Source organism: Saccostrea echinata, unplaced genomic scaffold (assembly GCF_033153115.1).
Source record: "Saccostrea echinata isolate AGI-Se365-2 ecotype Australia unplaced genomic scaffold, CSIRO_AGI_Sech_v1 ptg000042l, whole genome shotgun sequence".
Taxonomy (NCBI): domain Eukaryota; kingdom Metazoa; phylum Mollusca; class Bivalvia; order Ostreida; family Ostreidae; genus Saccostrea; species Saccostrea echinata.
In genome coordinates this window covers 1,950,417-1,964,758 of record NW_026889791.1, presented here as the reverse complement: position 1 = coordinate 1,964,758, position 14,342 = coordinate 1,950,417, and the positions used below count along the sequence as shown (strand labels likewise).

Here is a 14,342-nt window from a genome sequence, read left to right as displayed (position 1 = left end):
GGGAATATCCATAAAAAAGCTTTGTCTTCAGTGTCTTCTATTAGTCAATTTCCTCTAAAAAGCTTATGATCTAAAGCCTTGTGTATCTACACAAAATGCAGACCAATGCACTTTAATCTAACCAGTGTTTGAAACTCACCGTAAAATAAGCTAGACATGCAGGACTGACTGCTAGTAAATGTTGTCAGCCCTGCCAAAAATAGAGAAGCCCAAGAAAATATTTCTCTTTTATAAATTCATTTTAGCAATAATGGGAATGGGGCCAGATCACCATATCTTCGATCCTGAACCTATAGATTGACGAATTCTACCCGTTTGTTTGTTACATTTTATTGGTTGATTTAAGTAAATATTTATCAAATATCTAAATTTTAATTTATGGAAAATTTTTACATATCTAGCCGGGTGTCGATACATGCAAATATGTTTGCCCATGACAAAATTCGTGCGTCTCGGGAGGTCGGGCGTTTACATATATTCATATAAAAAACACATTCAGAAAGCGCTCACTCAAATGTACGCTAACTTGTTAAAAAATCAATTTCCGCCAAACATTGTACATGCCAAATAAAATACATTTTCAGTATTCCTCGCATAAATATAGGAATCGACAGTACATGCTCTTTGTTAAATACATGTATATGCACTTTTTTAGACTTTGTTATACATGTTATAGAAATTAACCAACATACGACATCATGTGATGTCACAGTCTAGACATTCCAAAAGTCATATGTGGATTGAAGAGGTGGTTCTAAGTTAAAAGTGAAAAGGTTTTCAGTAGGCCTAATAAATTGATGAAAGGTTAAAAGTAAGTACCTTGGAAATGTCTCAAAGTGGAGACCCCCAGCTCCCAAAGTCTTCACCTTGCGCTCTTTTTTTTTTTAATTCCTCTTAGGCCTATAACTTTTATGGCCAAGCTGTAAAATTGAAATACTGTATCAATCGACTGCATGCCATAGAATGTCTTATGAAACTGATGAGGAATTCACATATTTTCTAGAAAGGGAATGCTCATTCATTACAATTTTTATAAGGGAAAGGGGGTGGGTTGCAGAGATGTACGTTATCCACGTTCAGGTGTCTGTAGCTTTAGAACCTGTTTCAGTTATTTAAGCCAATTTAGGAGATAGGTGCCAGTCCATTTTGTGTAACGTAAAATTAACAATCCAGAACGCAAAGGGGTGAGGGTCTCTGAACAGCCTATGTTTCTCAGCACTATCTTAGATCATTAGAGTAATAGTGAGCGCAGCGAGCTCTAACGACAACACCTGGGCGAAGAGAAAATTCGGACTTACACATTGATCCAAACGAATTTTTTTCTGCAGTAATTCTGGACCCACAATGCATCGCTTCTTGTTCTTGCTGCTAACCTCGTTCACGCGGTTACAACTAAAAATTCACAAATAATAAACTCACCTTGATTTAATGGATATTGCATATAGATAGTAGATTAAACGTTCTTTGTTAAAATTTTTGCACTTTTCAAACTTCGTTTATGGAAATTAACATACGACGTCATGTGACGTTACAGTCTAGAGGTTCCAAATGTCTCGTGCGGTTTGAAGAGGCGGATCTTAAAATAGCATTGCCAGAAGGATAGGTGGCGCTGCGCAACATGAAAGTTAGGATTTCGCGGGAAAGTGTCCCAACACATACTACCCTTGAATTACGGCTTTTGACTTGTTCCCTGTAGATTCTGCTGATTTCTTTGGTTGGTATTTTTAGAGTAGCGACCTTTACCTTTACGTACTGACAAAAAACCGGGGAAAATCTCACAATAGTATGGTAATTATCATCATTGAAAATCTTGGATTTGCATTTTTACAATCTTAACAATTTATTACAGTGCTTCAACACATTTGAGTTAATCAACAAATACCTCTTAATATAATTGGCACCGTTTTTAATGTCATTATTAGCCGTAATATATTGAAAACACTGAAATATTCAGGTACCCTCAAACTGGAAGTGACCTGTTTAGGGAAATTCGAACTGTAAACAACTTAATGACAAACACGAGTACTGACTCGAAGTCAGTCTATGAGGTACATATTTTCTTTAAAATTCTAAAGAAGATTTTGTAGACATATATTGCAAACTTGAAGAATCAAAATTAGAATTATTAAAGCTATGTATGGCGTATCTGAGCTAAAAAAAAAAGTACTTGTACGAGATTGAGTGTAGATATAAATAACGTTCAAATAAAAAATTTCACCGATTTTGAACTTGGATATCCTCATGTTTTATAGTTAAATGTCTGTTATTTAAATGTAGTCGGTAAATAAATTGGTTATTGTGTTAAATTCTTGATATCTGTTGAAAAGCGATATTGATTTAAATTTAAATTACAGAAAAGTTCTGTCTTTATACAATTTAATAAAATACATATTAAGATTTTTTTTTATTTTCATGAAATTTATTTATTTAATAATAAATATAAAGTCACGCATTGCATATTTTTTTTTATAAGTTCAGATAAATAATCTGAACTTATAAAAAATATGCAACGCATGACTTAATTTATATTTATTATTAAATAAATAAATTTTATAAAAATGTTTGAAAGTTATGCATTTATAAATATACTGCTCCCCTTTGTATGTTATGCTTTTACCATTCAAGAAGATTTTTTGTTTGTTTGTTGTTTAACGTCCCTCTCGAGAATTTTTCACTCATATGGAGACGCCACCACTTGCCAGTGGAGAGCTACAAATTTTGTCCTATGCTTGGCACTTACAGCCATTGAGCAGTGAGGGGTCTTTTTCGTGCCAACACCTACTGCAACACGGGACCTCGGTTTATACGGTCTCATCCGAAGGACCGGTCTCCACGTCCCACAGTGGGATTCAAACCCACGACGTAAGGATCAACTCCTTACCTCGCGACTGTAGAGCAGACGCTCTAATCACTGCGCCACGCGGGCGACCATTTAAGAAGAATGGATTTTTTTAAACCAATTTTGATGGTGATGGTTCTTCAGTATGATTTTTTCCTACTTCGTTAATTTGAATTCAAGTTGAAAATCCTGTTTCATACCCTGACAGGAAATATCTGTGCTAGTAATATTAATAGTGTGACCTGTTTTCAATGTCACAATCACTGAAAATTGAAAGAATATTTATAGATGACTTGTAAATAATTAAAATATTGAAATTCCATCCATTTATCATTTATAAAAACAAGTTACATGTATAATTATTGATGTCAGTAGTAAATGAAATTTATACAAATTGAATAAATTGTACATAAATTAGCAATATAAATACAATATAATATGCATGAATTTCATTTACTTCCCACATCAATAAATATAACTTTTTTTAATGAATGAAATATGGATGGCATCTCAATATTTTACTTATATATAATTTAATTCTGGTTGTAACGCAGTATTTGATTGGATAAAAAATTTACTTTATATCGTATAAAATGGGTTGCCTACGTCACAATGGCTTGCGTCAAAAACGTATCGATCCGCCTGACGTTATATTCAAATTTTGTACAAATTGAAGTCATTTTAATGGACAATCATCTTTTTTTTCTTACACCAAATTAATGAAAATTAAATTATAAGGAATGAATTTAATAGCTACCCAATTTATACGGTATAAACTGGGTTGGAACAGTTTATGCTTTTTTATAAACCGCTTTGCGGTTTATAAAGCGTAAACTGCCCCAACCCAGTTTATACCGTATAAAATGGGTAGCTATTAAATTCATTCCTTAAATAAAGTAACTTTGTTGTAATACAAGTTTTCTTTCAATTTTCATTGATTGTCACATTGAAAACAGGTCACATTGCTCATTTTCATAGGACATTCTGGATATTAAATTAATATTTGGTAAGTGGTTACTGCCTTATTTTATAAGAAGGAATGTATAAAAACACATTAATGAAAAAAAAAAATTGCCAGAAATCAAATATCTTTCAAGTTTTAAAGCTGGGACAACTTTCTTCGATAAACGGGAAAAATGCTTCTTTTACTGCCGAGGGGGTTACCCTAAGAATGTGTCTAACAAATACCCATTTTAGAATATTTTATTAATTTTTTTTTTTTAGAAAAGCAATGTTTTATCATTAAACTACAAAATACAATTGCAGAAAACTCTACAAGCATATTTTTAAATTTTGGTCTGGCATTGCTACTTAAAATTAAGTGAACAAAGCGCTCGCCCCAACGGTCGCACCGTCAACATATTGGGTGAATTCACCATGCATCGGACACCCTTGCACTTCAACAAGTTCTAGCGATATCGCTACCGACCGAATATTATCAAAATGGAACTTAACATGTAGTATGTGGTTGAATTATAAATTTTTGACACAATCGTGCCCTATTTATTGAGAAAATATCATTAAAAACCGATTTTTTCGAAATAAGTCAGAATTCACCATGGATCGGACAATATTCACCATGCATCGGACATACGATATTTATACCAGAAAAATATCATACCTTGATCTCGGTGCTTTAAAATTACTGATATCGAAACATTTTTATCTTTCATTAAAAAATTAAACTTCTAATTAAATTTGAATGACTATTTCGATCCACAAATATGAAGAGATTTTAGTTGCATCACATCGCCTTAGAAAGGCTTTACAATGCTAGTAATATGGCAACTCGCGCCTTTGTCTCGTGGGTTAAAATCATCTAGTTTAAAGAAGTAAATTGAGTTCACTTCTAGTCGTCATATATCGATAATTTGTATTTTCACTGAAAATTTAGAGTTTCTATTTTCAATTTCCGTAAAAAACAGCTGTCATTTGGGTTTTACATGAAAATGGAAGTGATTACCCATGCATCGGAAAGTGTCCGATGCATGGTTAATTTGTGTCCGATGTACGGTGAAATAAACATACTAGTAAAAGACAACTCTAAAAATTATTTTACAAACATTGAAGTAAAATTTTTGAAAAATTTCTGTAAAATTATCAATCATTGATAAATTTTACCTAGGTCCGACTCGTTCCGTTGAAGTCTATTTAAAAGAGCGACAACTCTAAAAATTGCAAAATTGTAAAATTCTGGTTACTCCCCTTTGATGATGCAAAATATGACGTAATTTCAAGGCCATTCTTGTGGTATTTTTATCACAACATGGAAATAAAAATCGGCATCATTAAAAAGTTTATATCTTTACCTTTAAGACAGAAACAAGTAAAAACACGGGGAGACTCGGGTTCAATGAAAGTTTATTGCTGAAAGTTGTCCGAAGCAAGGTATGTGTCCGATGCATGGTTAACTCACCCTTATCTTTCTTAATAGGTCTGAAACAGATTTTTGCAAATATTGCTAAATTTAGAAATTACCTGCCCAAATGTACACGAAAAAAATTGCTATGGCATGCCTTCACTGCCTTGGGCTACTTTCCGCTTCGGTTTTGTGTTTATCCAAAGAGAAATGCCGAGCCCGATCCATATTTAAGAAATAGAATCAAAGTACTGAAAGTACTGAGTCGAGGTCACAATTCAGATCAACGCAATAAGAATAATACGTTTTTGTGATTCACTGATGGATGGTCATGGGCCACAATGCTTACATGTCAGTCACCAGTTATTCTTCATGAAAAGATTTTAACAAGATTTTTCTTTCTTTATTCCCATGAAAATATTTACCACCATGCTGTAGTTAAACCTAGTTTCAAGGATTAGCTGAACTTGAATCAGTACAGTTAGCATTGTTATGCTTCTAAACACCGCTAAGGCTGCATTAAGGATGAATTCTTGTAAGCATTTTTCGTCGTCAATGGGTCTCCATAAATTATGCGAGTCGTAAAATGCAAAATTCATATTTAATTGAACTGAAGGAAAAACTATTAGTTAATTTATTAGTTTAAGTAATGTTGAATCTATTTCTATTTAAATAAATAAATTTTTCGTTAATTTTTCTTTGATTTGCGACAATCGCCATAAAATTTGCAGTTCGGTAGCGAATGTCAACATGTCCAGATCATTTCCCGTAGAAAACCCTCTGAGGGTCGTTTTGTAAAATCTACAAACTGTGAATATTATCGAAGCATTGCAGAAGCCCAGTGACAATTTAAATCATAGTTATTTATGCCCGGGGCATTCCGATCAACCAAAGGAAGGCTTGAACTTGAAGGTCACAAACAACTGCGAGATTGAAGATCCACGTTGCCTCGTCTGATGTCATGTCGTGTGCAGTGAGCATGTAAGTTACATGTAGTACATATGTCTGAAGATTTCTATAATTTTGAAATTGAATTACATGCTGGTTTTTATTGATTTATGGGAATTCGCACGGGAATTATAGATCTGTTATCAATATATTTCGTCTGCTTATTTCCGCGACTTGTCAACATTTGAAGAGGATATAATTATTCGCAGGTAGGTTAAGGCTTCCCGAAGAATATCACTGTGCACTCTGTGCCTTCACTTCTCTGAACTACCAAAATATGACGTCATAATGGAAAATGACGTCAAGTCACTGCCAACTTGAGGTGTTATGACGGGGAGAGTGTCATGAACTTTACACTTTATTTCAAACAGCATGTAAAATGCTAGATAGCTATTGCAAAATTCACAGGTCGTTATAGAATTTTTAAGTCTTATATGTCCGATTATTTTAAAAATATACCGCTTACCTACCCTTGATTGAAATTCAGCATGTTTCAAAATGATTATGAAAAATATACTTTTGAAATGTACTCTGTTTTATACCCGTGGTTGGAGGTAGAATTTATTTTGTGTGTATAAAAAAGTCTGGCGCAGGTGATTAATGAGGATTAATCTGAGAATTTTTGTGAAAATCTGAAAGAGGAGGTTGTTCTCAAACTGAATCTTGCTTGGGAAAAACGTGTGTTGGCTTTGTTTTAATACAGATAACGATATTGTGTGGAAAATACCCTCAAAATTTGTAGGTAAGTTGAATTTCGCACGAAATATTTTGTACCCAAGTAATACTAGGACTTTTCCCAAGCACATTTCGGGTATACAAGGATATACGATGAGTTCATTTATATAACAATATGTTAATAATTATTGTGTTAATAAGCTGCGCCGAAGCGATTTATATGAAACATTTCAAAATACTACAAATGACCGTCACGTGAACAGCAAAGTCACGTGACATCTTAACAAATTTGTTAATATATAGCCGAGGAAACCCTCTATATAAATTGGAAGTACTAAAGTTCAATACTTATAAATTAAAACCAAAACCGACCTCGCAATGACATATTATGTTTTAAGCGCATTTTAAAGCTTCGGGAAGCCTTAACATAGCTGCGTTATTTCTGTGTGTTCCTCAGTTTAATGAATAATAATTCACAAAATAGCATTTTGTATATGATTACAACAAATTTTATTTCTAACTAGCCTAATGTATTTAAGACACAACGACCATCAAGTTATTAGAAAAGTAAGGAGTTCCGCTTGGGTACAAATCAAACGGAAAAAATAACTTGATATTGTATGTCGAAATATCAATAATATTGAAACATACATGTACAATTGTCTAATGAATAGAGCAAAATGAAAAAAAAAATTGTTCAAAAAATATTTATATTGTTTTTTTTTTCCTTTTCTGTATATTTAGGATAAAAAAAATGTTTATTTATTTATGTCTAATACACTATAATATAAGATGTTATACATGTGGTAGAATCTATTAAAATATCTTCATTCATCAAATATCAAATGAAATCAATAAATGAAATACAGATGAGATTAGTTGTTTAATCTTATAATCAATTTCCATTACTTTAAAAAAATAGTCTAAGGGATGTTCATGTTTAATTCTTAGGAGAAAAACAACCCTACTTTACCCCTAGACTAGAAAAAAAGATTGGAGGTCAGAATGCAGGATGATTGAGCAAAGGGTGCTGGCAGATGGACTATTGAGGTACATGTGTAAGAAATATGGACAAAACTTTATCTAACTATCATGTAGTGCAGCATCTGTGGTGCTATGTAAAATATATTACTTTTTTTTAAATTGAAGGTCAACAAAAAAACTTGCACTTTCACCAGGAGGACATATGTTCAGCAAGAAATTCTCACATCAAATGAATGATGGCTGTCTGTGGAAAATAGATTTTCTCAGAATATATCATGTCAGAAGCAAGAATAATATATTTATCTGATCAGAGAAAATGTTTTGTAGAAATATGGAAGTCAATGCATGCTATCAAAATCACTGCTGCTTGTTGCGTGATTCCATTCTTGATTTTTTTTTTACAAACTTTCAGTCAAAAGTAGTTTTATTTATAATTGTATAATGTTTAATTATTTGACTTCCCTTTTTTTAAAATGTATTGAAATTTGTGAAAAAAAATCCCAAGTATTCAGTACAATGCACGCTTTGTAGAATGTGAACATTTTACAAAATCTTTGATTCAAATTTGAAATCTTACTCCTAGAGTGAATTTTTCAAGCATTATCTTTCATTAGATTACAATGTGAAGATTTACATGTACTGGCATTACAACAACTTGTAAATTATATATTTCTAGCTCTATGTATTCAGTTGCTTTACATTTTCAAATACAGTTAAAAACTTAAAATACATTTCTGAGATGCATGAAAATGTGTCTGCCTTTGATCATTTAGTTAAAGGGTGATTTCAAGCAAGAGCATGCCGAACAAAATTGCTGGTAGTGGCTGGGTTAAAATTTAGATTTTTGCAAATGAACTACATATACTTGCAGTAGAAACCCTCAAGAGGTAATTTTTTAATTCAATTTCAAAAGAAGTTATTGACACTGATAAATAAATGTTTGTGCTACAAATTCTTAAAAAGAAATTTCATCCTTGAATAAGTATTTTGCATCTAAATGTGAAATTAAGTTTGATAGCTGCATGAATATTATTGTTACAAAGTTCAAAGGATGTCATTTTCAGGCAAAGATGTCAAAGTGCATTTGATTGTCACTGATGATTGCTTTTTTGTTACCTTAAAACTCCAGCAAATTTTATGCAATATATGATCACACTGAGGTGTTATATTTATTTGTGCTAAACAAACTATGTACTTATACTCATAAATGTGTGCAGGTATTTATTGATTTCAGAACTCGGTCAACAAATGTGAAATATCCAATAACATAATATCAGGACCTATATATATATATATATATATATATATATATATATATATATATATATATATATATATATATATATATATATATATATATATATATATATATATATATATATATAAACTACATATACATGTATAAGCATGTATTAGTCCCTCTGATATTCATATATTGAGCATTGAATATCTAGATTTATATGGCCTGTTCACTATACATGTATATTGATTTCATGTTTATCTCATAAATAATGTATTGAAATCTTTTCTAGTCTATGAAAATTTTATGTATGATTTTTCTCATAATTTTTTGGAAGATTTATTAATTATTCCTGGTTATATTGAAGGTTAAGTTGCTTTTAGTCCTGTGTATGTGAAGAATGTATGTGATAATGATCTGTAATTGCCACTAGAAAGTTGATGTATTTTATAAAATTGTCAAACGTAACTTATTCATAAGAATAAAATGACAGAGGAAATTCGAAATGAATGTTCCAAATATCATTAGTGTAAAATACCATAAAATTGAAATGTATAACTGGTAGAAATGAATGTATATATGTCACAATTACACCAAATTGCTATATTTTTGGGGATTAAAATCTTTCTTATAGATTTTAAAAACACTCTGTAAATTGAGGGTTTCAGAAAGTGTAGAGTAAATTCGGGCTATTTTTATTTCTATAATTTGCATGATTACCATATCTTTTTTAACTTGTATATTAATCTTGAACCTTTGAATATTCATCAGACAAAAATCTAAATATTTGACATTATATGATGAATTGTAAAAATTGAGATAAAATTTCATGTAAATTCATGAAAACTGAGAATTTTGAAAAAAATATCGAGGAAATTCGGATTAAATGTATATATATATAATATAAAGGATTTCATGATTTCTTTTCACCAGCTCATTTCATATTCATAAGTGATCAAAAATAATTAACATTTTTAATTTCATGGTGAAAGATATTTTTTTTTCAGTCGGCAAAATGTATTCATGTGCACAAATTTCAAAACTTCCCTGTGTAAAAGAACTATTTCTAGGACCTATTTTCAAATGACCTTGAACGAAAATCGAGGCTAATTACACCAAAGTTTTTGGATGTTAAAATAGTGTAAACAGTCTGAATATTGAGTATTCAGAAAATCAAGATTCTGCCATTATAAGAAATATGAGAAGAATCCATTCTTATGGAGGCGTGGCCAAATTCAAGGAGCCAACTGGGGTTTTCATTGCGCAATGTTTTGCGCTGTATAGTAAAATCAAGCGTATTTACACTTTTAAAGCAACTATTTTCACATAATTTATAAAATTTAACAAGATTAAAAAATAATGGTTTAAAAAAATATAATTACAATATTAAAGAACTGATTTTTTTTTATCGATTTTTCAATTGATAGGTAGATGGACGTCGTAATAGTGTGTTTATGGCGTTATGATAAAACTGAAGGTTTTTTTTTTTCAAAAGGGGGTCATATAAGTTTTATAAAAGAAAAAGTCTAAAATATATGCTCTTGAAATTTGATTTGACCAATAGATGTGTATGTGGTCATGTAAAAGTATATGTACAGTGTGTGGATCCAAAGGGGTGTACAGCATAATTTGTCTCTAAATATACATATGTTAGTACAGAAGGAAAAGTATGAAACTTTTAATGAATAATTTACATTTACGAGTATGTATTTATAACATGTTTAATAGTTTATTTAATTTACATTTAATTCATTTCATTTAAAATCATTTCAACTTTTATTATTTTAATAAAAGTACCTCTACTACAGCTATAAACATCTGGGAATTAACCAACATTGTCGATTTAATTCCACTGACCGAACAACAAATAGCTGCAACAAGGGCAGGAAAGCATACTTTGCGATACGAAATGATATTTCCAATAAACCTTTTATATATATATATATATATATATATATATATATATATATATATATATATATATATATATATATATATATATATATATATATATATATCGGAAAATTGTGCTCTTTCTTTTTTTTACGGTTGCAAACTGTGGAACAACTAAATAAAATAAAATTTACATCTCCTTAATAAATGTTACCATTTAGTGATAAAGGATACACAGAACCATAAAATTTCTACCAGTTCAGATATGTGAGAAAGTATGCTTTTTGGGGTACATCCCATTATCTCGGAAACAGACAAGAGAAAATTATTATTCTTCGGGAAACGGTGTAAATTAGACTTTTAACACTCTAGCAGAAAAGCATCTTCTTGTAAAGATTATACGACTTCCTACAGAAGAAAATAAAACCAACATTTTTCTAGATTTCTGAAGGATTTGTACGAATTTTAGAGGAAATACAATTTGATACAGTACCTACAGCTATTTATTCAAAACGGACAATTTCTCGAAAAAGGAATGTGGAATGTTATTGTTAAGGAGGGATTCTTCTCATATTTCTTATATTGGAAACTTCATGAAATTTTCGTGGATTCAAGAAGACAATATCACTAAGTGATGGTATCAATTAGATTAGATTTGACCGTTTTATTTTAAAAGCACGGTCAGGTCAAGGTCATTCTCTTTTTCCTTGACATTAAGAGTAAAAAATTCCTCTTGCTTATCATATGATGCCGCCTACTTCTATTTCAAAAGATAAAATGTTTTCCTTCTTGCATAAAAAGATGTTACTATAAAGGGTCTATCAGATGACACTACCAAACTGACATAAATAATTTAACTAAAATAGATATTGGCTAATCCGAATTTCCTCTATTTTCTTAATTTTTAAGGGAATATTAGTTATTATTATAGGCTTTGTATATTTAAATTTTTCTTGTTTTCACATATAGTAAAGTAGTCATATAAAGATACAAAATGAAACAATAACAGAAAGTTTTGACTGTTTAGTTAGAGAGAAAAAATACTTTTACTGATTTTTTGCTCAAATCTGTACTAAGATTTGAAGCTTTCAAAAGCTAACACCATTGAAGTTTGTTTGGAAAATCATATTCATTTGATATATTTTAAAACTTTAGTCCATTACTTTTAATTTTAGTTACAATAGAAAATTTCTTTAAGTGTTTGACTGTTTAAAAATTTCAACTAAATTCAATTTTCTGTAGTTATTTTGAGAAAAAGAAAAGGAGATATTTTCATACACCGCTGTTCCTCCAAAAATATAATCCCTGCTAGATTTCAAACTCAATTCACCATATATATTTAAAATTGTACAATTATGAAGAGGAGAGAAAAATATGATCTTTTTTAATTCCTTACATCTAAATATATAAGATATATAAGCAAATATACTTTAAATATTTCATTTAGTCAGAAACCAGAGACAAGAATCCCTTATTAAGATGGCGATCCATAACTTTCATACTGAAGCTCGGAAAATCCGCGCAGAAGCAGACCCACACTTCAGAATGTTCAGAATCCTTCATCCTAGCGTTAACCCAATCAAAATTTGGAAATTTAGGTTTTCGTTCGATGATGTTCCATACAACAAATTCCTCGCCAAACTCTGAACTATCCCGGCCTCATCTTCAGTAAAAATCTGCAGTTTATGCCAAAATGTGTATGATGTCTCCTTTCGACATGCATTGATGGGCTGCCCACTCACTAATCATATCAGATATGTTTTTTTTACATCACGATTGATAATTTGATGCGCACTTGTATGTAGAGCCTTCACAGCTTAGCGATGATGTATTATATGTAACACTGCTAGGAGTGCTTGAACTGGCGTCATTAACAGATAAAAATGACATAAAAGAATTAATCCGTATTAGATCAAAATCTGTGTGAGGTGCCACTGCCTATTTTGGCAAGGCTACTCAAAATGTTTAAAATGCCTACTAAATGTGTGGTTACTGTAAAATCACTTATTTGTGTGTTGTCAACTTTTCGTAGTAATAGGAAAAATATTAGTTCTTGGGGATCTGATTTCGTGAATGAAGAAGTATTGTGTAGTTATGCATATGAAATTTACATTTCGGGGGGGGGGGGGGGGGGGGGAATTCGTGGGTATTTTCAAACCTCGGAATCAACGAAAAAAACATTCTTTCCAAGGATGGGCGATTCTTTTTAGGACTTTACTAATATCTGACAAATGTAATGTGGTTCATAACTACATGTTCCGGACGATTTGTTTTTTTTAAGACTTGTCACGTGATAGGACAATCACGTGATTTTAGCAAATGAGGTCATCTATACATTTGAATATTGCAAGGGCATAACCAAGTTAAAAATCTAACTTTAATTTATAATTATTTTCTTCATTCTTTATTGTTTGTGAAAAGTGCTGTAAGCCTATTTAATAGCCATTCTCTGTAAGCATTTAAACTCTTATATAGGGAGTGTGGCACGCTATGTCTTAGATTTTTATGAAACTTGGCATACATTCCTATATTGATGTATGAAACTAAAATTCATAATAAAATGGTTGCTATGGTCAATAGTTACCATGGCAACCAACATAATTTTTCATGGCCTAAAAAATGCTAAATTTTGATGAAAAATGACCATTTTTGACAAATTAAAAGTCTTTAATACAACAAGATATTTACATGACTTCTTCTTTTTGCCAAAATACATTATTTTTGTAGTTCTTTAGATAATTTCTAGTATTTAAGTAACTTTACCTAATAGAAAAAATATCGCCCGTTCTTAGGCAGGATTTTTCTGGGAAAAATTGTAGATTTTATGCTCTTTTGAAAAGCCTGGTATAAAATTTTGCGGACATTTGGGAAAAAATAAATACATTGGTTTGAAAGTCCATATATAGTTCTAATATAAACTGCAGAGAAACACTTGGTATTCGTATTTTGTTTTCATGTTACCATGGTTACAAACTTAAGCTTTTTTAAAGAATTCCAGACAAGGGCAATAGGTATTTACAATCAGTTTCCATATACATACCTGAGTATTTTAAAATGGATTAAAACCAAATTTAGTTATGTGGTACACAATAGCAAAAACAAAGAGAAAAATCAATTTTCATGACAAAAGGTCAAAGGTCAAGGTTAAAATAGCTCGATTTAGATGGAAATTTAAGGAAACTAAGCACACATTTTTCCGTGTCTTAACTAATACTTTTGTTTTAAACAACATGAATAAACAAAATTACAGTTCTGGTGGACAATAACTACATGTGGCATCACATGAATTGGTAAATACGGACTGAAGGTCAAAGTTCAAGGTCATAATGATATATAAAAATTGCCTTTTTGTCCCCCGCTTTCACTGAAAGTGGGGGATATTGATTTGGGTCTGTCTGACTGTC

At 31.0% G+C, this 14,342-nt stretch overlaps 1 protein-coding gene across 1 annotated transcript in view; it reads right to left on the bottom strand.

Moving 5' to 3' along the window:
* LOC133201131 (zinc finger protein 883-like) overlaps positions 1-14,342 on the bottom strand; it is a 127,908-nt gene that overhangs the window by 9,388 nt on the left and 104,178 nt on the right. The window lies entirely within an intron of this gene.